The sequence below is a fragment of the Malaclemys terrapin genome, chromosome 6 (assembly GCF_027887155.1).
Source record: "Malaclemys terrapin pileata isolate rMalTer1 chromosome 6, rMalTer1.hap1, whole genome shotgun sequence".
In the NCBI taxonomy this organism is placed as follows: domain Eukaryota; kingdom Metazoa; phylum Chordata; order Testudines; family Emydidae; genus Malaclemys; species Malaclemys terrapin.
The window spans coordinates 127,471,130-127,496,436 of NC_071510.1; the positions used below are offsets into that span (position 1 = coordinate 127,471,130).

General features: G+C 42.8%; 1 protein-coding gene across 11 annotated transcripts in view; it reads left to right on the forward strand.

Annotated features, from left to right (window-relative positions):
- The window catches only part of CELF4 (CUGBP Elav-like family member 4), an 861,689-nt gene that overhangs the window by 127,410 nt on the left and 708,972 nt on the right, over positions 1-25,307 (forward strand). The gene's annotated exons all lie outside the window — the stretch shown is intronic.

The following is a 25,307-nucleotide window of genomic DNA, read 5'->3' on the forward strand; positions in this document are numbered from 1 at the left end:
ATTTGTGGAACGAAGACAAATTTTGAAACCTCAGTCCTTTGTAAAGCAAAACTGTTGTTTTCCAGAGAGCCTTATTTACGGGGAGATGTCTGTTGTCTATCACCTCCTCTGTCAGATTTGGGCTAGTATGCCAATTACATTGTACTAATGTGGTTTGCTCGTGTGCCATATACATGAGCTGTTCAGCATTAGGAGAAAAGCCCAAAGAATCTAGCTGTCCTTCCATGACTCTAGGTTGGGGACACTGTTGTTAATGGATATCTGGCAATAACCAGCTGCTAGAACAATTTTTGGTCTAAACCTCTCTTCACTGCTGTCTAAGCGGGCCATATATGGCTTTCAAGCTACACGGGAAACTCACTCTCATTTGAAGTGCAGGCTGTATTTAACCCTAGAAGAAGAAAGTAGAATCCTATTTCACACTTTTCAGTATAGGATGATCTTTATATTAGAGCTGAATCTGACCCCTAATGATGTTAGAAACCTGAAGTAACTTCACTGATTGCAGTGAAGTTCCACCAGTGTAAAATGGATCAGAATCAGACCCTCCTGCTATTAGCCTATATACTCTGAGGACTTACTATTACGATGCTCACGTGCGCTCCTCACTCTCTTTATTAAACTATTTATCTGAGAGAACTTCATATTTTCTTTTAGGATAAACTGGAGATAATACAATGTGCTTGTTTTAATTTGCAAGGTTAACTGATCTAATTATCTGTGTGTGTTTATTTAAATCCTTTCGAGCACTATGCGATTGCAGGTGGCTGCTTTGTATTCCACCAACAGGAAATCTCTTAAAATGAGATGATATAGCTCAGCGGGTCTTCTCATATAGAGGATTTTCTAATAATGTATGAATTTATTAGCAGCCAAAGATAAATAGAGGGTTTATTTACATTAAACAAATTCATAAGGAACTCCCCCGCCCCCCAACCATAGCCTTACACTGATGTTATAAGAATTATCCCAATGTAATAGAAAACTTGTAGTTAAGCCATGGGGGGGTTGGGTCCCAGCTCTGCCATAGACTGTCTATGTGATGATGGGCAAGTCACTTAATCTCTCTATATACATTTTTCCTAAGTGACTTAGGGTTGGTTTTCCATCCAAAATGTTTTACTGGTGTAGCTATGTCATTTGGGGTGGGAGTTTTTACCAACATAGGTTTCAGAGTAGCAGCCGTGTTAGTCTGTATCCGCAGAAAGAACAGGAGTACTTGTGGCACCTTAGAGACTAACAAATTTATTAGAGCATAAGCTTTCGTGGGCTACAGCCCACTTCTTATCCGAAGAAGTGGGCTGTAGCCCACGAAAGCTTATGCTCTAATAAATTTGTTAGTCTCTAAGGTGCCAACAGGAGTACTTGTGGCACCTTAGAGACTAACACATTTATTTGTTATCTTATTCGGATAAGAAGTGGGCTGTAGCCCACGAAAGCTTATGCTCTAATAAATTTGTTAGTCTCTAAGGTGCCACAAGTACTCCTGTTCTTTTTACCAACATAGTTATACCGGTGAAAGCTCTAGAGTGAATAATTCAGTTATACCATTGTAGCTTGTTTTACCTCCCCAACAGGAATAAGCTATACACATAGGAGAACTTTTGTACCAGTTTAACTGCATCCAAACTGAGGGAATCGGCTACTGTAACTATACCAGTATGATTAAAGTGGGAAAACTTTCTTATGTCGACAGGCCTTAGCAACGAAAGTCCCCGTTTCAAAACTGTATTTGAAAGTGAACGGGACTTAGATTTATATGTGCTTAAATCACTTTTGAAAAGGGAACTTAAGTATTTTGGAAAAGGTTGCCTCTCTGCCTCTGATCCGCACACATACAGTGGAGCTAGCCAGGGTTACCGTGTGGTGTAGTGGCAGAGCGCTAGGCCGCAGAAAAGCTTGGTTCTGTTCTTGGTTCTGCTACTGCTGGGTTACCCTGGGCAAGTCTCTCCACCTCTCTGTAAAATGGGGATAATTATCCTGACATGACAATTATAAAGCTCTTTGAGATCCACTGTTGAGCACTGTATAAGAGCTAGGTATTATTATTATTATTATATTATATTAATAATGTTTCTCCCAGCCTTTGACAGTCTTGTCTTAAGAACTTGTGGTCTATCTTTAACTATGTTTGTATAATACTTAGCCCAAAGTTCTGTTGGTGCTTCTAGGTGCGTCCATAATACAAATGAAGATAATTTCAGAGCTTTCTTGGATACACCTGAATCTGCTGTTTTATTGAAGGTATCCAGCACCTTGTGCTTATGTGAGACAATGGATAACTTTTACAAGAGAGCTGTATGTTTGTGTATATGTAACTAACTGGTTAATGGAGAAGGAGCTGGTAGGTGGTACTCAAGACTGTGTAGCATGGACTTTGGGTTTGGTAGGGCCAATAAAACTTGTTTTGTCACTGCAAATGGCTTCCTCTAGGCAACTCTTTGTTAGCTCTTAATTCTGACCATATTAATGGGCTAATACATTTCCCCTATTAGCACAAAACCGTTGTTTGCAAAGCAAAGGGAATCACGTGCTCCTGTTTTCTGAATGCAAGTTGGCTCAGTGGCTAAAGACATTCATCTTATCTTTTGGGAGCTTGCTTCTCCTTAGCAAAGCTGATATCTCACTCCCCTTAAGCACCTGCCAGTGATAAATAGAAGAGGGAGACAGGTGTTAATCTCTTCCGATCTGCCACTCCCCCAGGGAGAGACGCTTCTTGATCCTGGCTATGATCTGAAGGAGATCGCCCTAGGATGAGATGAAACATCAGTGAATATTTGAAGGCAAAGTGATCTGTTCAGCTGTGCAATTCTCTTTTAGGGGAAGTGGCAGCCATTTAAACCTAGTTTGGACAGAGGAATGACGCAGATGCTGCAAGGTACAATCCCGCTTTGGCCACGGTGTGAAATACCATTGGTTTCGATGGACGTTCAAGCATACTTTGCTGATCCTGCTTACTCTTCAGCCACCCTTTGATATGCTGTCAAACGCAGAGCCAGCTCCTGAAGTCTTCACTCCGGTGACGCACAGTGGTTACTTGAGCAAAACCCCGACAAGCGAGCCAAATCTAAATAAGGATGTCAGAGCTTGGCCTAAATTATGTATTCGCCTGAGTCCCAGGGAGAATTCCAGGCTTAATACTAAAATACAAATATGATCATTTCACCTGTTGTCCTGTGCACTGACAAAGTTAATTGCCTAATCTCAAAGCCAAGTGCCCTATAGTTTTAAGAGGTTTATGCATGCGACTAATTAAGCACTGCCAATTTGGTAGCTAGCAGCTTTCTGCATTTAACAGTCATTGATCTGGGGACTGTTCTGAGTGGTACTTCCATTTAGCTACTGCCAGGGCAGTAAGCTGGTTGCTCAGGGTGTATGGGGTTGTGAAGAGGTGCAGAAACCACGTGCAGATTGGACACCTTTGTGGGGACTTGGTTCTCCAAACCCTGGCCTTAATGACTAAAAATACTCGAGAGTTGAATGCATGCACTTGCTGCATGAAGCACCATTACCTGCCATGGGACACTGTTCTGGCAGAAGTGCTTTGTGGGAGGTGCTGTTACCGTAAACGAGCGATAGCAATAGTACATCAAAGGGGAGCTAATTAGTGGGGCAGGATGGTCCCTCCAGCATACAAGGGAATCCGGGTTAAAAATGTCTCAGATGGGTGAGGAGGGGGTACCCTATAATGAGCTAGTTATAAAGTTTAGCAGTATAGAGACACACAAGTTGCACAGTCACCTTGCCTGGGTATCCCTCTGAAATCTGGACAGCATGCTGGTGGACCAGTGCTAAGCTAAATTCTGTCCTAGGTGTGCATCCGTAGCTCATAACATCAGTGGGAAGCATACACTTGCCTGAACTGAAATCAGTGCTGCTTAAAAAGTGTAACTTTGAGGAGTTCTCGATACAGAGGGGTGCTAATTCCCAGAAGCAACAATTTGCTACAAAGATACTATAGAAATGGCTGTTCCCCTGGCTAAGAAGTTGAGCTAGATAAAGAAAATGACCGTCTGCCTCCTGTGGGTTTCCAAACTATCCTAGAGTTACAGGTGACAGAAGGAACCACTTTTATCCATCTCCAATACTAACCACTTTGATATTAGATACTGTACTAGAGAGGCTCTAGTGAAGGCTGTGTTGGTCATATCATTATTAGCCCAAGTTTTGGGTTGGAGGCTTTAATATGTTTTTGAACCTTGTGTGGGGCTGAGAAAAGCTGGATCTCAAGGTACTTTCATTAATAGGGGATTTAGCTAGAACACCATCACAGAGCAGATAAAGAACATCACTGAATGGTGATGAAAATTTAGCAAGCCTGGACTGATTAACAGCGTCAGACGGAAACTGAACAAAATTCTGTGGTTACAACATAAAATCAACATAAAAGTTCTTTGGACTGGGTTGTTTGTCTCATCCAAACCTGGGGCTAGTGATGGGACTTGAATTGGAGCTTCAGACTTCAGTCCTTTGGGACTCTAGAAAAATTCAGAATTGGATCCAAATCTGAACTTTACAGCTCAGGTCCATTGCCGTGATTTCTAAATTATGGATCCCAGGAGATGGTTCTAGATGGTTCAACCCTTCTTGACACAGCCCCTTCTCTACCTGAAGTACAAAGTAAAACAAAAGAGATGAGATCCACCCCTCAGGAAACCAGAAGAAATGTTTTGCACAAACCCTTGAAAATTGCAGGCCTAGTGTTAAGTGATGAGCACTCCCAGCTCCTATTCTACTCAGTCGGATACTCAGTAGCACTGATAATCAAACCCTGAAATTATTAAGATTAATGGAGCCATTTCCTGATGGCTATACAAGTCAGCCAGGCTGGCTCTCAACTGAATGTTTATGAAAACTCAAGAACAGGCTAGGAATGAATTAGGAAAGTTGATTTTTGTTAAAATTCCAGGGGAAAATGAAGAAAAACCTTCTTTTTTGACAAATCTGTTGTGGTTTCTTAAATCAGCAATGTGCTCACTGGGTTTCTGGGCTATTCTAGCCTGAGACTGTGTGCGCAGCTCTACCTGGGCATGGAAGTAGAATAAAGAAATATGTTAGGGTTTTCGTAGCTTGTGGGTTTTAATAGGAATGGTGCTGCATGAATTAGGGAAGCAAGGAGGAAAGGAGACTGGCTCCTGGAGGTGGCTCTTCAGAGGCAGAGAGGAAAGGGGTGGAGGTGTGTGTGTGTGTGTGTGTGTGAGAGAGAGAGAGAGAGAGAGCTCCATTGCATAATGACAAGGGAGTCACTGAGCCTGCTTGAGCTGAACAGGAAACAGCATGAGGAGAAAAGTTCATTGGCTGCTTAATTGCAGGGGGTGCTCTTGTCCCACTGTGTACACAAACCCTTGTCAATAGTGCTGTGGTGCTGCCTGTTAATTAATGATTTACTTACACTGACCCCTGACCCCGCAGCAAATAAAGGGGATTTGTTTTGCTTCTATTAACTCCTCCACTCACTCAGCAGAGGCCCTGCAGTCTCCAGGTTTCCCAGCATTGCCTGGCCAGCTGGGAAGCTGGGTGTGTCCTTCCTGCCAGGGTCTGGTGCGGTGTGGATTAGTTTAATTTAATTGGAGTTGCTCCTGATTTACACCGGTGTAAGTGGGCAACAGGATCAGGCCCAGCATCCCCTCACCCTGGCGGGACTCCATGGATCGCAGGGAAGTCTGTGTCCATGAGATCAGAATCAAGCCCCTTGTGTGTGCACATTTGTAATGATCTCTTCATTTCTTGTATCGATTGAATCCCAATGCCCCCAGTTCTGCCTTCCGTGAAAGCACGGCCCAGCGGTTAGGGTGTTAGCCTGGGGCTCTAGAGACATGGGTACAGATCCCTGCTTTGCCTGGAACTCCCTGCGAGACCTTGGGCAAATGACTTGGGCTTGGTCTGCTCTTAAGTTAGGTTGATATAGCTATATTGGTCAGGAAGTGTGGGGGAAACCCCCCCACATCCCTGACTGATGTAGCTATGCCAACCTAACCTCCAATGTAGACACAGCTGTGCTGACAGAAGAATGCTTCGTTCCATGAAGCCAGCAGATCGAGGAACGTGATCGTTCCCCTTTATTCGACATTGGTGAGGCCTCATCTGGAATACTGTGTCCAGTTTTGGGCCCCACACTACAAGAAGGATGTGGAGAAATTGGAAAGAGTCCAGTGGAGGGCAACAAAAATGATTAGGGGTCTGGAGCACATGACTTATGAGGAGAGGCTGAGGGAACTGGGATTATTTAGTCTCCAGAAGAGAAGAATGAGGGGGGATTTGATAGCTGCTTTCAACTACCTGAAGGGGGGTTCCAAAGAGGATGGAGCTCGGCTGTTCTCAGTGGTGGCAGATGATAGAACAAGGAGCAATGGTCTCAAGTTGCGGTGGGGGAGGTCCAGGTTGGATATCAGGAAAAACTATTTCACTAGGAGGGTGGTGAAACACTGGAATGCGTTACCTAGGGAGGTGGTGGAGTCTCCTTCCTTGGAGGTTTTTAAGGCCCGGCTTGACAAAGCCCTGGCTGGGATGATTTAGCTGGGAATTGGTCCTGCTTTGAGCAGGGGGTTGGACTAGATGACCTCTTGAGGTCCCTTCCAACTCTGATATTCTATGATTCTATGAAGCTGCCCTGGTTAAGGGATCTGGTGTTCCTACACTGATGCCAAAACCCTTTTGATGGTGTAGGCTGTAGCTACACTCCTGGGTTATGCTGACTTAGCTACAGTGACGTAGCTATGCCAGTGTTGTCTCCATAGTGTAGGCATATCCTCAGGGTATGTATTCAGTACCCGCCGGATCGGTGGGCAGCGATTGATCCAGCGGGGGTCGATTTATCGCGTCTAGTCTAGATGCGATAAATCGACCCCCCCCGAGCGCTCTCCCGTCAACTCCTGTACTCCAGCTCACGAGAGGCGCAGGCAGAATTGATGGGGGAGCGTCAGCAGTCGACTCACCGCGGTGAAGACAACACGGTAAGTCGATCTAAGTACGTCAACTTCAGCTACGTTATTCATATAGCTGAAGTTGCGTAACTTAGATTGGTTACCCCCTCCTCCCCCACCAGTGTAGACCAGGCTTTAGTCTCCGTGTGCCTCATATCCCTCTCTGGGGAAAGCAGCACTTCCATGCCTCCGAGGGGGTCTGCGAAGATACATACATTAATGATGGTGAGGTGCTCAGATGCCATGGAAAAAGGGATCATATAAGTAACCTAAATAGCTCTCACATAGGTGTTAGTTGGATTCTTCAGTTTTTGTTTTTTGTTTTAATGTTGTTGCTTTGGGCATTACATGTGGAAATGCCAGACATAGTTAAATCAGTGTGGAGGAGCCTCTCAATAGTAACATTGCTTTCTCATGGGGCGTCTTGGTCTGTTTCAATTTCTCATTAACAGATACAGGATGACTCAGAGTGGATTGAAAGGCAGACGGACTCCTCTCTATCTGAGGATTACATAGTTATTAAAGTGGCTGGCAGTTACGTTGGTGGAGGGGTCACCGGCCAGCGCTCTAATCAATAGAACAATGCTTTTTATGTAAGATTTACTCCCGATCTGTTCCAGTTTTGCAAAGAAAGTTCACATACCAATCGATAATGAGCAGTGATGACAAACGAGCTCATTTCAGTGGAATTTGGTATCATTAAAACCTTTAAAAATGTTTTTCATACCTTTTTTTTTTAAAGATGGAATCTTTTTGATGAGCAAATTTGGAGCTGGAATTGCAAACCCTGAAGAACAAGGGCAAGATTCTGATCTCACCCTGATCAACCTGGAGTGACGTAGCTGAATTCAGTGGAGTTCAGTGACGAGTTTCAGCTCAAGATCAGACTTGAATTTAAGGCTTTTTATGCCCAGAAGCCGGTTTATTGCAGGTGTTGATCTGGAAAGCTTCCTCAGCATTGCTCACTCCTTGACCCTACAGCTGGTCAAAACATTTTTGTTCAAACATTTTTTTTTTCCCAACAAGAAAATTACCTTTTTCTCTAAAAGAAATTTGTCACTGAAAATAAAGCCTTGATTTTTTTCATTTCTTTTGAATTGTTTTTTTTTTTTTTTTTTTTTTTTTTTTTTCAGCCAGAATTTTTGGTTTATGGTTTTCAAAACTTGAAAATCCTTTAGCTTTTTTTTTTCCCCCCAGAGGGTGCGGTCTCAAACATGGAAAATTTAGACAAAATGTAAAATAAAATTATTTTCATAGAATCGTAAAGAAATGTATCATAGTCCTAGAAGGGACCACTAGATGATCTAGTCTGACCTGTGTATCATAAGCCACCACCAACACCCAGCCATCCACACATGAACACAATAGCCAGGATGAGTCCGAAGTATTACAGCCCTCAGGAGACTAAGTTGTTGTGTGCCGCAGGCGGAGAACAGGGAGGAAGGGAGGTGCACCAGTGTGTGAGGCCCCTGTAGTGGCAGGGAGTGTCTTGAGTGGAAAATACCCAGATGATAAAGTCTACTTGACCTTTATCTAGCAGGACCCTTCTATGAATGAGAAAGGAGTTCTGCTTCAACGTCAGCCTCTGAGACTTAGGAACATGGGAATTAGCATGTTAGGTTGGATGAGACAAACCGCGCACCTAGTCCAGCAGCCTGTTTCAGAAAGAGGCCAGTGCCAGACATTCTAAGGCAAGTGTAAAATCCTCGGAAAGAACAACTGTGCAACAAGATGCCCAGCGGGGTAGGAGATGGAAAGGAGTGGAGTTTCTAATCCCGGGCAGTTACAGTCTGGTCCAGCTCCCATTAAAGCTAATGGAATGTTTTCTATTGACTTCAATGGACGTTTGGACCTTGGGCAGCTTGGCTTGTGTCTTGGAGCAGAAGGCAGATATCTCCCTTAATATTTTGGCCTGGGCATAGTGTGAATTGAAAACACTCTTTTTATTCAAGTGCGTGTCTGTCTAGGGCTTGATTCCATCCTGCACCCAAGCTCTGAGTGTGGTGGGGTTATCAGGGAGCTGATTATCCTATAGGAAGGTCTGTGCCAGACCAATATAAGTTAGAGGTTACTCTAACTTCCACCATTGGTGTGTGATCCTTAAGGGACGATACACTGGCTGAAGATCAGTGTAGCGGTGGTCCCGGCTTGTCCCCAAGTTGGCATTGGGGCTGGCGGAGGGGGCAGCTTTCTGTCAATTCAGAATTCTCCTCTGCCAGGGGAATTCTAAGTTGGCCAGGTACTGCCAGTTGCCCCCACATTTGAGACTCTGGCCCATAATAATACTAGATAATACTTGGTCCTGCCATGAGTGCAGGGGATTGGGCTAAATGACCTCTCGAGGTCCCTTCCAGTCCTGTGATTCTATAATCAGATCCTAACCAAAGTAGGATCGGATAACTTGGTTAATAGGGGAAAGGTATCTGCTATTAGATGCTTGTTGTAAATTTGATAATCCTTCCATTTCTGACATCAAAATACATGATGTATTTGCTGCCTACAATGGACAATTATCTCCAGCTCCAATTCTGAGCATCCCCGGATGCACAGACTAACTTACCTCACCTTTTGGAACACTGCCAGTCAGTCTAATGCTGACTGGAACACAACTGTGTTTATGGATTGTTAGATTTCTTAATATCCTAATAATTCCCTTTCTTGGGCCAGGCAGCAGTGTGACTTCTTGCTATACCTGTAAGCAATATCAGCCCATTCCCAGTGAGTCCAGATCATAGAGTGCTACAGCATGGCAGGGGATCAGCGTCAACTTTTGTCAGGAACAGGCTAAGTGGCTGCAGAGCCGTATTCCAAATTTGTCTCCGACAAAACTGGGAAATGTTTTGAAATGTAGCTTTTCCTTTTCTCCCCCAAACCCTGCCATCTGTGATGTTACTTTTGAATTTACTGCATCTGATTGAAGGGGAGGAAATGAAGAAACCCTGAAAAATAAATATCCCCTAGCAATCAGCTTCCTTTTTCTTTCTTTTTTTTTATCCCCTTCTCCCCTGCCCCCAAATCCTGGTCCCAGCTATATGTTGTGCAACCAATGTGTGTGTCTATGGGCAGGACTGGGCCTCTTCAGGTCAATACCAGTACACAGACAGGAAGGGACGTGCCACATCTCCTGTCATTACTGCATATTTAGGGTGTTACCTGGATGCTTTCCAGATGTGCAAGAGGAGGATGGTCCCTGCTCTAAGGTGCTCAGAGTGTAGGGACATAGAAGTAGGCCGAGGATGGGGAACAGAATAGGCAATTGATGTATTAGTTGTATTGTCTTACTGCCGAGCAGCCCAGCCATGGAGCAGGACCCCATTGTGCTAGGCGTGGTACAAATACAAAACAATAAGAGGGTCCCGGCCCCAATTTAAGTCCCAAGGAACCATGCTTCCCTGTAGCCAACATGGGTGAAATGTGTCTGTAAGAGGAGCTTGTATGTGGAAAGGGCAGAAACCTGGTGAATAAGCTCAGGGGCGTCGTACCATGCATTGATGTCTGCTGATGGAAAAGCTCTATATAAGATACATAAATTCTAAGGCCAGAAGGGATCAATGTGATCATTTAGTCTGACATCCTGTATAACACAGGCCCTAGAACTGCTCCAAAGAATCCACCACAGCACTGGGTAAGTTGTTCTAATTATTACTATCAGCATTAAAATCATATGCCTTAATTCCAACTGAATTTGTCTAGCTTCATCTTCCAGCCATTGGACTGTGTTAGATTAAACTGCCCATTATTACGTATTTGTTCCCCATGTAGGTGCAGACTGTAATCAAGTCACCCCTTAACCTTTTCCTTGTTAGACTAAGTAGTTTTGAGCTCCTTGAGTCTCTCACCATAAAGCAGGTTTTCTAATCCTTGAATCGTTGTCGTGGCTCTTCTCTGAACCTTCTCTAATTTTTCAACATTTTTGAACTGTGGGCACCAAAACCGGACACCGGATTCCAGCAGTGATTGAACCAGTGCCAAATACAGAGGTTAAATAACCTCTTTGCTCCTACTTGAGATTCCCTGTTTGTGTATCCAAGAATTGCATTGGCCTCCTTGCCACAGCGGTGTCACATCGGGAGCTCATCTTCAGCTGATTATCCACCGCAATGAACCCCCACATATTTTTCAGAATTGCTGCTTCCCAGGATAGAGTCCCCCATCATGTAAATGTAACCTACATTCTTTGTTCCTATTTGTACACTATTGGTTCCTATTTAGCCATATTAAAACCCATACTGTTTGCTTTCACTCAGTTTACCAAGCAATCCAGATTGCTCTGTATCAGTGACCTGTTCTTTTCATTATTTACTATTCCCCCCCCCCCTTTTTATTGGTCTTCTGCAAACTTGACCAGTGATGATTTTATGGTTTCTTTCAGATCATTGGTAAAAACGTTAAATAGCATAGGGCCTAGAGCAGATCTCTGAGGGACTCCATAGGAAACTCATCCACTCGATGGATACGTTACAATAACAATTTGAAACCTATCAATTAGACAGCTTTTAATCCATTTAATGTGTGCCATATTGATTTTATATTCAATTTTTTTATCAAAATGTTGTACAGCACCAAATCAAACACCTTCCAGAAGCCTAAATATATTGCATCAACACTATTACTTTTATCAACCAAACTGGTAATTTCATAAAAAAAAATTCTCAAATTAAGTTTGACTATTTTCCATAAACTCATGTTGATTGGTATTAATTACATTACCCTCCTTTAGTTCTTTATTAATTGAGTCTCATACAAGCTGTTCCTGGAATCGATGTCAGACTGACAGTCCTATAATTCCTGAGTCATCCTGTTTATATTTTCAAAATATTGGAACAACATTAGCTTTCTTCTAGTCTTCCGGAACGTCCCTGGTGTTGCAAGACTTATTGAAAATCAACATTAGTGGTCCAGGGATCTCCTCAGCCTGCTCTTTTAAAACTCTTGGATGAAAGTTATCCAGACCTGGTGCTTTAAAAATGTCTAAATTTAGTAGCTACTGTTTAACATCCTCCAGAGATAGTAGCAGAAAGAGTTTTATCATATAATATATGACTACGTTGTCTGTTTGCTTTCAAAATATAGAACAAAAATATTTATTGAAAATGTATGCCTTTTCTGCATTATTACTGATAATTCTACCATTTCCATTTAGTAGTGGAACAATACCATTGGTACGATTCTTTTTGTTCCTAATACACTTACCAAAAAACCCCCTCCTTCTAATTGTCCTTAACTTACCTGGCCATACATTTCTGCTTAGTGTCCCCTACCATTTTCTACAATTCCTAGCTTCTGATTTATATTCCTTACTATCAATTTCCCCTTTCTTCCATTTGTTATATGTGTTGTTTTATTTTTATTTTGTATAGCAGCCTTCACTTCCCCTCTAAACCAGGTCTTTTTTTTAATAAGAGCTAGGTACTGTATATTACACAGGGGAGAGGGAAGCTCAGAGGTGATTGTGGAAAATACTGACAGACAGATTTCACACTGGTAGCAAGGCAAAATTAACTTTCACCTGAGCCACCAAGCCGCCTCCCAAGAACTGAAGGCTATAGATGAAGGCTGATTCTGTTCCGGCATCTAGGATTGATGCTTCGTTTCTGCTAAAGCACAGCCCCATTTCAGCTGCCGTGACACTGCTGTCATGCAGGCGAGGTTAACTCCACCATGTGTGGGGTGGTTTCCTTGCTTCCATTTCGTTTAGATCTTTCTTCTCGTTTTGTAATTTCATAACCTCGGCAACAAACTTCTCCCCACCACTCCCCCGTTACCGTAGTGGTTTATGAGTTCTGTGCTCTGCAGTCTATTAAGGTTCAGTTCCCGGCCAGTAAAAATGAGGAATTAGCTCCTGCCATTCCACAAAAGGCGTTTTAATGCACTCGGTCGCCTGGAAGCCGAAACGCAATAGTTCTGTATCGCTGGTAGTTGTGTAACATAAAGCCTTAATAAAGGTTTATAAGGGAAGGCTGTGAAATGGAGGGGGCTTCGCTCAGCTCTATGTGCAGCTGTGCTGGGGAGTCAAACAACAGAGAATGTGTTGGTGGAGGAGGGCAAATAATTGTATTCCATTGGGATGTCTGTTCTAATGACTCTTTTAAGGCCTGGTCCTCTGGTTTGCAAGGCAAAACTCTGATCAACTTCAAGCCCCTCCATAGGGCTTCAGGATAAGGCTTGTGGAATATCATGCTACATTAATGTGAATGTCTTTTGACAGGCTTCTTGCACACGGAGGGAAACTCCTGTATGTAGTGTCCTGAAGCATTAATCCGTTCCTCTGCTGCCCGTTGTAAGGGTGATCTGTGTTTCATGAAGGCATCATCACCCCTGCACTCTATCGCCTTCTGCAGCAGCTGTAACACCGACAGACCCTGGCCGTCAGTGGGCAGGATCGAACCTGGAGCTTAGTGCATGAGTCTCTACTGCATCAGCTAAAAAACATATGCCAGTTAGCTAAGGCTGTAGAGCAGACTCATTAATCTCTCTCTAAGGCTACGTCTACACTACTGCAGTAAGTTGACCTACGCTACGCAACTCCAGCTACGTACCTTAGGTCGAGTTACTGCGGGGGGTCGCTGGGAGAAAATCTCCCGTCGACTTACTATGCTCTTCTCATGGGGAGTAGAGTACGGGGATGGACTGGAGAGCGATCTGTAGTAGATTTGGCAGGTCTTTACTAGACCTGCTAAATCAACTGCCGGTGGATCGATCTCAGAACGTGGATCCCTGCGGTAGTGTAGGCCTGCCCTCAGTGGTCTCGGTGCCGCTAGATGGGACAGTACACCACACCCCGAAGGTGTGTGGGTTACACAGCATCTCTGGAAGCAGGATTTGCATCCTGGGGTTCGGGCCAGGCCTGACCGATGTTGTTTTGGATATGTCTACACTGCAATCCGGACAGCATGTGTAGGTGCTCCCAGCTAGATCACGAAAAAGAGCCGCATGGGCAGTGACACTGCTAGCCAACTGAGAATGTACTGAGGAAGCTAGCCCATGTGACCCTGGCTACACAACTATTATTAGTGAGCTAGTACGATCAAAGTTAACTGGAGTATGTTGACATGTGCTGCAATCATGCCTCTTGGTAGCAGTGTAGACATACCCTTAGCTGGTCACATAGAATAATTAGATTCTGCAGAATCTCAACTTTCATTTAAAAAAAAATCAAAAAGTAGCTGGTCTATTTTTTTTTTTTTTTTACCAGTGGCTTTTTTGTCTAAAAATGAAGTTTTTGTTTTTATACATTTTCCACATTGTCAATGGGGGGGAAAAAAGGCTTCTTCAGTTTTCAGGTTTTGGGTTTTTTGTTTCTACCTAACTCCCTTTCCCCACTCCCATTTTTTTCACTAGAAAAATGGTGGCATGGAAGGAGGAGAGAAAGGAGGAAAATGGGGAAGCCAAAAAAATTTTCAGTATTTTTTCATGCTCTTTTTTTTAAAATCTGTGGAACAAAAATTGGTTGGAATTTTTTTAATGAAAAATCTTTTCCATTTTTCAATCCACTCCAACTAAAATGAGTTTCTAGCCAGGGATGTAAAGACAACATTGAGCACGTAACCCGAATTTAAGTGTTCTAGTGATCTCTGCCTGCGTCTGCAGAGAGCATGAAACAGTGACTCTGGGAAGTGTTGAGTTTTGAAACCTCAAGTAATCTCATTTGTTCACTGTAAAGCATAATGATGACATGGGGAAGTCAGCATTAACTCTTTCATTGCTGCTTTCCCCTATTTGGGGAAGAGGGAGAAAGGGATCTCTAAACAACTCTCACTCCATTATCGACTTGCTAGTATGCTATGTTTAGCTGGTCACCCATTTGTGCCATAAAAAGCAACATTGCACACACAGAACATTGAACATGGTCAAGGCCAACCTCCAGTCTTGTAATGTTGCCCTCAACACCTGGGCGTTCTTAGCCTGTGACAAGATCTGATGGCAGCAGCTCTGTTATCTTGGACTGAAAGATTTTGAGAGCTTGTGGATTGTTGTAGTCCAGGAGAGATGTGCAAAGTGTAAAGCTAAAAGCAGTGCATGTTCATCTACAATTGTCTCAACTGTGGCACTTGCGGATAGGACTGGACGTCCAAAATTGGTCCTGGTCTCCCAATAAGTGACCGTAGCCCATCTGTGGAATTCAACAGGAGCCTCCATGGGTGTTAGGAGGATAAAGACATTAAAGACTGCAACACACTCAGATGCTATGGTAATGGGTGTCCTATAAGTAAGAAGTTGCAAATGTTACCGACCCAAATGCCAGCAGGAAGAAAACTTTAGCATTGGAAGTAAATCATCAGGGGAAAGAAAAGTGCTTGAAAGAATACCCTGAACAAATTAAATCTAGGGACCTAAAGACAAAAGGAGGGGAAATTAATTTTATACAGATATGAAATACTCTGAATCAGATAAGTCTTGTCATTAGAAAAGGCACTAAGCAGCAAACGTCTGGGTAATACTGCCAGTTCTGTGCTGCTCTTGGAACCTCTAAATACATTAAATCCATAAAACTAAATGAAAGCAGCTGCAGTTTTATAGAAATAAAAGGCTCTCATATTAAAAAGCTGAAAGCTTATGAAATGAAAGAAATAATAATAATAAAATTAGAGGGAGGGAGGGGGAGGATAGTAGCACATGGAAACAGGCTGCCAGGAAAGGCATCATGCAAAAGACTCCTCATCAATATGTGTAAGGCCTATGGAGTCGAAGCACAAATCTTACCCTCTGCTTTTTTTACAGAGGATCAGGACGGAAGGTGAAACTGGAGGTGGGAAATGATGGCAGATGAAAAAGAATCATTTTAATTTGTAGGCAAGTTTGCTTTGACGAGGAGTCTGAGTCTTATTGATGTTACAATGGCACTCGGAGGACCTGTCCATGATTGGCACCCTGTTGTGCCATGCACTGGACAATCACACACTGATAGTCCCGGCCCCGGAGAGCTTATTGTCTGAATACACGACAGACAAAGGGATGGGAGAAAGGGAAGCGATACAGATCAGGGACCAGTGGCAGAGAAGATCACACAGGGAGTCTGTGGGAATTGAACCCAGATCTCCTGTTGCCCATTCCTACCCATGTCACAAACTTAGTGTAGCCATGCTTCAGTTTGCCCCGCTGCAAGGTGGAGCGTGGTAATAGCCACATCTCAGGGATGGCATTGAGGCATCATTAATACCGTATTGCCAAGTGCTTTGAGATCCGGGCATGAAAGGTGCTGAGTAAGTGCCAAGTACATGCACACAGCCACGTCTGAGCCATTTAAGCAAAGCAGACGCTGACAGCGGTTGATGCTTCCTGTGCGTTGATTTTTCTGCCCTCTCCTTGATTAAGGAATAACAGCCCAGACCCTTGGAGATGGATGGATGTCTCATTACAGTGCGGCTGGACAGTCTGTGGCTCTTATATCCTCAACCCAGGCATTCCTTTCCTTTCTCCACCATAGGCCTCGAGTTCTGAGCACCCTTGCTACGGCATTACATATGTTTCAAAGGAAAACAGGCCTTTAGATTACAAAGCATCCTGTTCTGTTTTCTTAGCTGTGCTATTGCCTACGAATAGGTCTTTTCATGTGCTGTTTGGAGGTGTGTGTGTTTGTTTCCTGAGCACAACTCGAACTTGTTCTAACTGGATGGGTTTGTCTGGAGGCAAGGCAGATATATTTTTTTCAGCTAAAAGAGAGTAATGTATGTGTGTGTGTGTGGGTGGGTGTGTCTGATAGAGACAGAAGTCCCCCCCCCCCAAGTTATTTCCCAAGTAACTCTCCATGGCACTACTTTTTTCACCTATTCAGGAAACTTGTGTGCAAACCAGAGAAATTATATCAGTGTTAATAATGAAATCCTCTCTAGAAAAGGGTCCGCCCCCAGATTAAGACAAATAAAGAACCTAACAAACAGGAAAAGCCACCGCCTGTCTCATTGCTCAGAGAGAGAATTAATTTCTGCAGACTTAGAAAACAAAATAAAAATACGTGTTTTAAATGCCAAAGTTTAGCATTACTGCATCACCTGCAGCTTTCAGCCCAAGGGGATTTTGCCATTCTCATCCATAGCAGACAGAAAAGGCTTACACACTCTCCGCCTTCTCCAGCAACCTGTCAGTCAAAATAAGCAAACCGTCAAAAACAAAATTCTTTCTTTTAAGAAGGACCAATTCTTGTCATTTTTATTTGTCACCCTCCCTCAAACTGCCCCCTCCCCCATCAAAAGTATAAGGATAGCCAAAATCACCATGAGCAATCAAAGATGGCAAAACTTCCAGAACACACACGCATATGAAAGCAGCTGCATTTAAACAGGATGTAGGGGCTAGTGGTAAGACCATCTCTCTTGGGTTTTCTTCCTGGCTCTGTCACTCCTCCTGGATGAATGGACAGACAGAAAAACTTACCTACCTCTCAGGAGTGTTAATGAATCTTAATAAAATGCTTTGAGATCCCTGGCTCAAATTCCAGATTGGCTGAAATACGAGCCATTAGAAACCCATTTTGGTGCCCTGTTTGTTCCTGTATTTATCTTACCATTGCCTTGCTCTACTCATTTTGGTCAATGGGGGTCTCAAACGTTTTGCCTTGCTGTAGGGATGCAAAGGTGGAGTGAAGTTGTGTGATTATTTTTACTTTCTCTAATTCCTCTCACTTTGCTCTAAGAAAACTCCAAGAGGGCAAGTATTCTAGTCCGGCAACACAGCGCTTGTCAAGCGTTACCATGGCAATGTGGGTGTAATTAAGGCCTGCTTCAGCTGCTGACAGCTGTGTGCATTTTATCTGCTGTGGCTATATGTGTGTGTGTGAATCTATAGCTCTGCATATATCCCTATATCTAAAATTGCTACTCTCTATATCAGTAGATATATAGATGCAGTCATTTTTCAGTATTCGTCCTGTTCTAGGAGTGACTGTGAAGGAACCAGAGTTCTTAATCACCTCTCCTTTTCTGTAACTATCAGACATAATGAAGTGTGAAGAAATGCACATAGCCAGAGAAGGAACCCTCTTCAGGGGTTCGAGTTCAAACACCTCTTTGAATTGCTCTTAGTCCCTGCAAGCTTTCTTCCCATTAAGAATGGGAAATAGAAGGCACTCTGTAGCTCTCAGTGGCTCTAGTGAATGTGTAGAGTTCTGAAATACGTCACTTAACTTCTTTGTCTCTTCCAATGGCATCCCCATGCTGAAAAAACCCTGCATCCAACAGCCCCCCCACCCACTTGACTCATGTACTTGAAATGTGTAAGGTATGTAAGTTGTGGTTGATCTTGTAACACCACCCTCCTGGGAAGGTCACCTGTGAGGACTGAGCATGGGACCTCTGGTTTTAAAAGGAGAGCCTCTGCTGAAGAACCGGAACTCTCACTTGACAGGCACTAGCACCGCTAAACCACTATATGTGGTCTAGCCACTAGAAGGGAACCAAAGACGTACATTGTGTCAGTGTGGGTTACACAAATGTCACTTAACTGGCAACTGTCTTGTTTTTCAGTGATTGCGGTGAAAGGAAATCCACTGGCCACTACTTTGATTCTTAGTGATCAGAATTTTTTTGCGTGGACATATATAATGTGTGTGTCTTGACATATATGTGTGTATATTTGGCATGAGCACACACAAATATAGACACATGTTCCATTTCTAGAACAGGGTGTTAACTCTTCTTTGAACGTGGGGTAATGCAGCGAAGCTCAGAAAGCAAAATCGTGACTATCTATTCTCATTGTATAGTTGTATAAAGCAGCAGAGATTATTAGGGTTCTCGTAGGAACCAGCACTCAAGATCTTAAGCCTCTGATCTGTGTGAAAGGGAAAGCCAAGGAGGAAATGGAGTTAAGAGCAGGTCTTAGGGAAGATGACTCACAAAGGGAATGCCTTAGATAGACCTTTTACAGGTCAATTTTTTTTTAAATGGCCTCTAGGTTTGCACCTGCAATAATTTGTACGCATATGCACATTCAGGCAGTGTTTCTGTGTGCCAGTTGGATCGCTAGATATGTAACAACCAAAATGCATGCAGGCAAATGCAGGTGTTTTCATATGCAAAATTGCAGGTGCCAGTTTCAGAGTCCTAAAGGGCTATATTTTGAAAGATGCTTCTACGTGGCCTTCCTTCCTGCCAGCCCTACGTCATGTGTGCAAAATCACCTGTTTTGACTTGTGCACTCTCCACCTATTTGTGCAAGAAAGCCTGTAAATTCTATATTTGCACAAGCAAGAGAGTGTGCACAAACGAAAGCCATGGTTTGAAAAATTGACCCTATGTGGGAAGAAGTGTTTTCCAGTAGTCAGAGCGTGGAGGGCGGGAGACCTGAGATCTCTTCTCAGTCTGCTTCTGACTGCATTTCTTTCCAGGAGCAAGTCGCTTAACCTTAGTTGGCAGTTCTGTAATATGGTACTTTCTTTAGAGCCATATTGTGAGGCCTCAGTTACATTTGCATAGCCCGTTGAGATCTTCAGTTGAAAGATATATTTGTGCTGATTGTTGCCATCGATCCCTGATAGGCATTTGGCTAAGGAAAACTGCAGTGCACACTTGGTGACACATTTTGAATGACAGTGCAGCAAGTGCCAGAATTAATTCACAGGCAACTATTGCAACCCAGAGGCCAGGCTGTATATTATTTTGAGGGCTGAAGGAATCTAGGGAGAACACTACTTGGAGATATTTGTGACAAGGGAATCATTTTTTGTGGGGAGAGGATTTAGCCTGTTATTATTATTATTATTATTATTTTATTATAGAGTTGGATCTGGAATTCCATGGAACAGTATTAAAAATTAAGGGTGATTAAAAATGAGGAAACATTGTGAACACTCTTTTTGGAAAAAATAAGTGTCCCTTTTTATGGGTGAAAACACTGCTTGTTTTTATTTATTTTTTTATTTATTCATTTATGTCTTTTTACCGGGTCTATAGCTGGTCAGAAAATGAGAATTTATTTTTTTGCCTAAATAGATGTGAAAAATTTGTCCTTTTCTGTCCAAATATTTTGAAATTCAAGAATGTTTGAAACTAAAAATGCTGCTTAGTCTGAAGGACTATCAACACTTTAAAGGGTCGGTATTTCATGCAGTCACAATATTCCAGGTGTACTTAACATGAATCTCTAATTCCAGTAGTATATAATTTGTCCACTTGGATTATTTAGTCTGCAAAAGAGAAGAATGAGGGGGGATTTGATAGCTGCTTTCAACTACCTGAAAGGGGGTTCCAAAGAGGATGGATCTAGACTGTTCTCAGTGGTACTTGATGACAGAACAAGGAGTAATGGTGTCAAGTTGCAGTGGAGGAGATCTAGGTTGGATATTAGGAAAAACTTTTTCACTAGGAAGGTGGTGAAGCACTGGAATGGGTTACCTAGGGAGGTGGTGGAATCTCCTTCCTTAGAGGTTTTTAAGGCCCGGCTTGACAAAGCCCTGGCTGGGATGATTTAGTTGGGGATTGGGTCCTGCTTTGAGCAGGGGGTTGGACTACATGACCTCCCAAGGTCGCTTCCAACCCTGATATTCTATGATTCACTGGTAAAATCCTCTCAGAATAAACGTGGGATAATGGAAATAAAATATAACCAGGCTACTCGGAAGGATATTGAGGTCAGAATTCTAGTGAGCTGTGAGAGTTGGAAACGTTTGGGTTGGGACTGTAATGGATCTAACTATGTAGCTGTTTCACCATTTGTCTTCTCTATGTTGCATATTTCAATCTCTCAGGACTGTGATAACTATAGACCAGGGTGGCCATTTTGCAGACTCTCCCAGAGGAAAATGCACCCACTGTGCTCTCAAGGAGACCTTTCTTGTTTCGTTGTTCTAATCTACAACTCATGCCATCTGAAAAGACATGCTTGCTCATCATGTGTAGGGAAACCTAACGGGAGCAAAACCAATATTTGCAGGACCAGTAGATTTATCCAAACCTTGTTTCTGGAAAAAGTGATTAGAAAGAAAATAAATCAGACTTTTTAGAAAGTAGGGGTGCTATTTGTGATTAGGAAAGTGTAGGTGGGAAAATGGAATTCACAGACCCAGAGTTCAGACAATTACAGGCTCTGGGATGGCGTACAGCTTCAGCAGCTTAAAAGTTCCATTTGGCTGTGAATAGATGCCAAGAAACATCTACCAATCAAACAGACTCCAGTCCTTTTTAACACAAGATTTGCTTTAATTATGAAAAGTATATAATAATTCCTCATCACACTCTAATCCCTAACCAAACTTCTCTTTAGCCTCTCTTATCCAGTAACTAGTCTACTTTAACTGATATAAATCCACATATCCATATCAAACATATTCATGAACCTCTTTCTATATATGTAAAATCTTTTAAGTGTAGGTTTAAGCTAATGGCTATGTGTCTGTTATTTAATACTCAGCCTTTCTTGTGCTGCTCCCATTGTAACCTGACACAGATGCCTCAGTCCCTTACAATCAGGGACTGTCTCTCTGCAGTGTTTCATGAATCCATGCCAGCCCATAAATCTCTTAGATTAGTGTGGAGGTGTTTGGTGCGACTGTGCTTTGCTCACCCTCCTCGGTCCCTTGCTGAAGAAGCTTGAGGTCGGCTGCGAGGGATCAGGAGTTTTGATGTTGGTTTTCCTGTCTGTACGCTTTGCTAATTAGAATATCAAAACTGGTAGCAAATCTTCAGGCATCAACCCTGCTTTGCATCAATTAAAAACATCAAAAACAAAGTCTCTCCTGGTTCCTCTTCTTGCCACTTGATCTCTTACTCCACTAGATGCTGTAACTCTTTTCCTAGTTCCGACTCCTAATTCCTGTGTTCCTTCTTTTCTTTTGGATTCTCCCCTCCCCCCGTCTCTCCTAACCTTTTTTTTTTTTCTTTCCTTTCTTTCACTCTTCCTAACAGGGAACACACCCTTGCTGAGTTTTGTCACCTAAGATAAATGGTAGGGTAAGATTCTTGAACCAAAGCTGCCTTTCTATCTAATTCAGCCATGGTTTATTTTCATTAAGACCATTTCTATAATGCTCTTCTTTTCAAATCACTTTATAATGGTAGGTAAATATCTTCATTCCCAGTTTACAGATGGTGAATTGAACCATACAGCAGTTTGGTAACCTCTCCAAGGTCACACAGCAAGTCAGCGGCAGAGCAAGGAACAGAACCCAGGTCTCATGATTCCTAATCTTGCGTCTAAGCTTGTTGGATAAAACACTATTATTTAGACTTTGGATCAAAAACAAACCCTAAATCTGAACTTGGAGGAGGATCAGCTAGAGGGCTAAACTTTTGAGTCTAGACCTACCTCTCTTTTTGTCTACTTTGTATAAATGCCATGGGAACACATTGAACTTGGGAAAAGACAGGAATCCAGCTCTATGTTGTGTACAGTCCAACTTAGATGAATACAGTCAAAGTGCATGAAAGCAGTTCATGCACAAGAAGGTATGCTCCTTGAGGAATTAATATGAGTGTCTCTTTGTAATCCCATGGGCCATTTGGCATTAAGATTCTGAAAAAAATAGGACTGTCGTATACAGAAGTATCTCCTACTTCGACCACATGACTAATGAAGAGGTCCGTAACATCATTACCCAATGCGCTGGGTCATATGAAGACCTCCTGACAACCGTGAAGAAGTGCAAGCAGAGTTGGTACGGCCATGTAACAAGATCATCTGGCCCTATTCAAGATCATCCTCCAAGGGACATTACAGGGGAAGAGAAGAAGAGGTAGACCGAGGGAAAGATGGATTGACAACATAAAAGAGTGGACAGGAATGGACTTCGCGGAGACTCAAGCACTGACACACAATCGTCAGGGGTGAAGACAATTGGTTGATTGCTCATTGATGATGGTGCCCCAACAACCAATGGGAGTGATAATGAGTATACCGAAGATACTTCCATATTTATGTAAATATCCATCTACACACACACAATTTTCTGATTATTTTTATTTGGATTAGTGAAAAAATAAAGTGGACATTGCATAGATTTTAAGGTCAAAAGGGACTATGGTGCTCATCTAATGTGGCATCCCCTTTCAAAGGAATTATTTTGGGGAAGTTATCCAACCAGTGTTACACAAGTGGTCAGATTACATTATCACAATGGTCCCTTTTTTGCCTTGGAATCTATGAATCACACAGGCCATAGAATTCCCTGAATTAATTCCTGTTTAAACTAGACCAATATCTTTCGAAAAAAAAAAATCCAGTCTGTATTTAAAAATTAACAGTAATGGAGAATCCACCACAAACCTTGGTAAATTGTTCCAGTGTTTAATGACCATTGGAATTACAATTTTAATGTCATACATTTAGAAGAGCAGTAGTGCACATATGTCCTATGTTAGACCTAAATGACCTTGTCTTAGTCAGCTGAACCCTGCTGAGTAGTCCAATCAGAAAACAGAATCAACGGGGTCTTGTGTTTGTGTGTGTGTATCACTGCCACCTGTTGGATGGAAGAAGAATTTCTAAACTATCTTGCACAAGTGAGGTATTGTTAATTAATATTCTCTTTTGGCCTGGGGACTCTTGGTGCTGTTGTAAAAAAAAAAAAAAAAAAAAAATGATTCACCGCAGGGTAAGTACAAGTCACTTCTTACCCATGTGTAGCACACCTAGCCATTGTTGAATGTGTGTTGCCTTTCCTCGATCCACGGAGCCCGGCAATTGAACTCGAGCTGTGAAGGCTCACAAAGTACCTGATTCAGTGCCTAACGTTGGCCAAAATGGCCGCTGTCATATCTACACTAGTGTCAGAACATCCAGTGTAGAAGAGCCCTTGGCATAATAGGGGAAAGGGGACTGGTGGGGTAAAGAACAGAGACGTCGTACCATTTTTGTTCCTAAACTAACCATCTTGAGATTTCTGACCAGACTACAGGTGCTATAAAGGACCAATGGATAATATCTTGACTAGAGTTTAGGCCTCTACTGTGCTGAGACCGCTGTCTATCATGCTGACCAAGCCTGTTTTATTCCCCTCTTGGTCTATCTGTATCCATTTCCTATTATCTTATGCATAGGATTGTAAGCTCTTTGGGGGTAGGGACCACTTTTTTGTTCTGTTTGTCCAGCACCTAGCGCAAAGGAGCTCTGTCCATGACTGGGGCTCCCAGGCAATACGATAATACAACCAATAGTAAATCATTTCAGTGTGTGCTTCATCTTTTTTTTTTAAAGATGAGTTCATGTATTCTCAAAGAAGCTGCATGTTTGTAAGGCTCAGGCACTCTCTTCTGTTGTCATTATCCTCTGGAGTTAAAAATGGAAGAATCCTGCAGCAAAGTGAAGGCCTCAAAAGGCTGGGTAATAATACAAAATTACTCTGAGCATGAACGGTGGAGGGGGGAGCGTAAGCAAAGAAACAAAATCAAAATGTCTCAAACGGGCATGTTGGATTGCAGGTGGATGTGTGAGCGCATTCTTCCCTCCCTTAAAACAAGCCCAACTGATTTATTTGAAAATTTGTACACACACACACACCCTACCCCCCATCCCCCCCAAAAAAGGAAGAAAGAAAAAAAAATCAATTGAAGCTGAGAGAGACTTTGTTTGCCACGTGTCCTGCCGCTGTTTGGAGTGATTTTTTATGGCCAAGTTATAAACCTTTGAAAATAGGAATTTCTAATGGAAATGCTGACAGACCCTTTATACAGTGACATTAATGCTGGCCGCTCTGAGATTGTCCTTGTCTTTTTATTTATTTATTTCCCCTCTTTGTCCTGAAGGTCCTACTACACTCAGCTTGACCTCAGTCCCTGGGAAGCCAAGGGAAGAATTCTGCCTCCATTCCGAGGGGATTTTTAGCCTGTAAAGCAGGAAGGTGGGAGGGAGGGAAAGGGTTGGGAAAACATTCTGCTTGGGATATTAACACTCCCCAAAGCATTCTGTGCTGCTGCACTGTGTGCAAGTCCCAGACATCTCTTCCTTTACTTTCCTCCTCCTTTTCCCCCCTGGCATCTAATTGCTTCATTAATGTAAACACTATCCTTCCATCCAGCCAATTAACTTGCTAATTTTTAAGCTAACAAAAAAAAAGTTAGCTTGAGAGAAGGTAAAAATTATAATTGGTTGCATGTTCAGGTTTTTCTTCAGCCTTTTTTGGGGATCATATATGCCTTTTTGGTGTTGGCTGCCTACGTCGGCTGAACTGAAAGGGGTTGTGGTGTGGAACGGAAATTATCTATGTTTTTATACATCCCCGTCTTCCCCTTCTGCACTCTATGGAGTGAACAGTTGCCTCAAAATCCCAGATTTACATGGTGTTTGCAGTATTCCCTGTGAACACAGTCTGGGCAACAGGACGCTGGGCTGGGAGTCCGGATTTGAGAGACAGACATGAGACTAAATGACAGAAATTTGTGGCAGAGCAGGGACTTGAACTGAGGTCTCTGCAGTCCCAGAGGAGCATCCCAACCTTGGGACCATCCTTCCTCT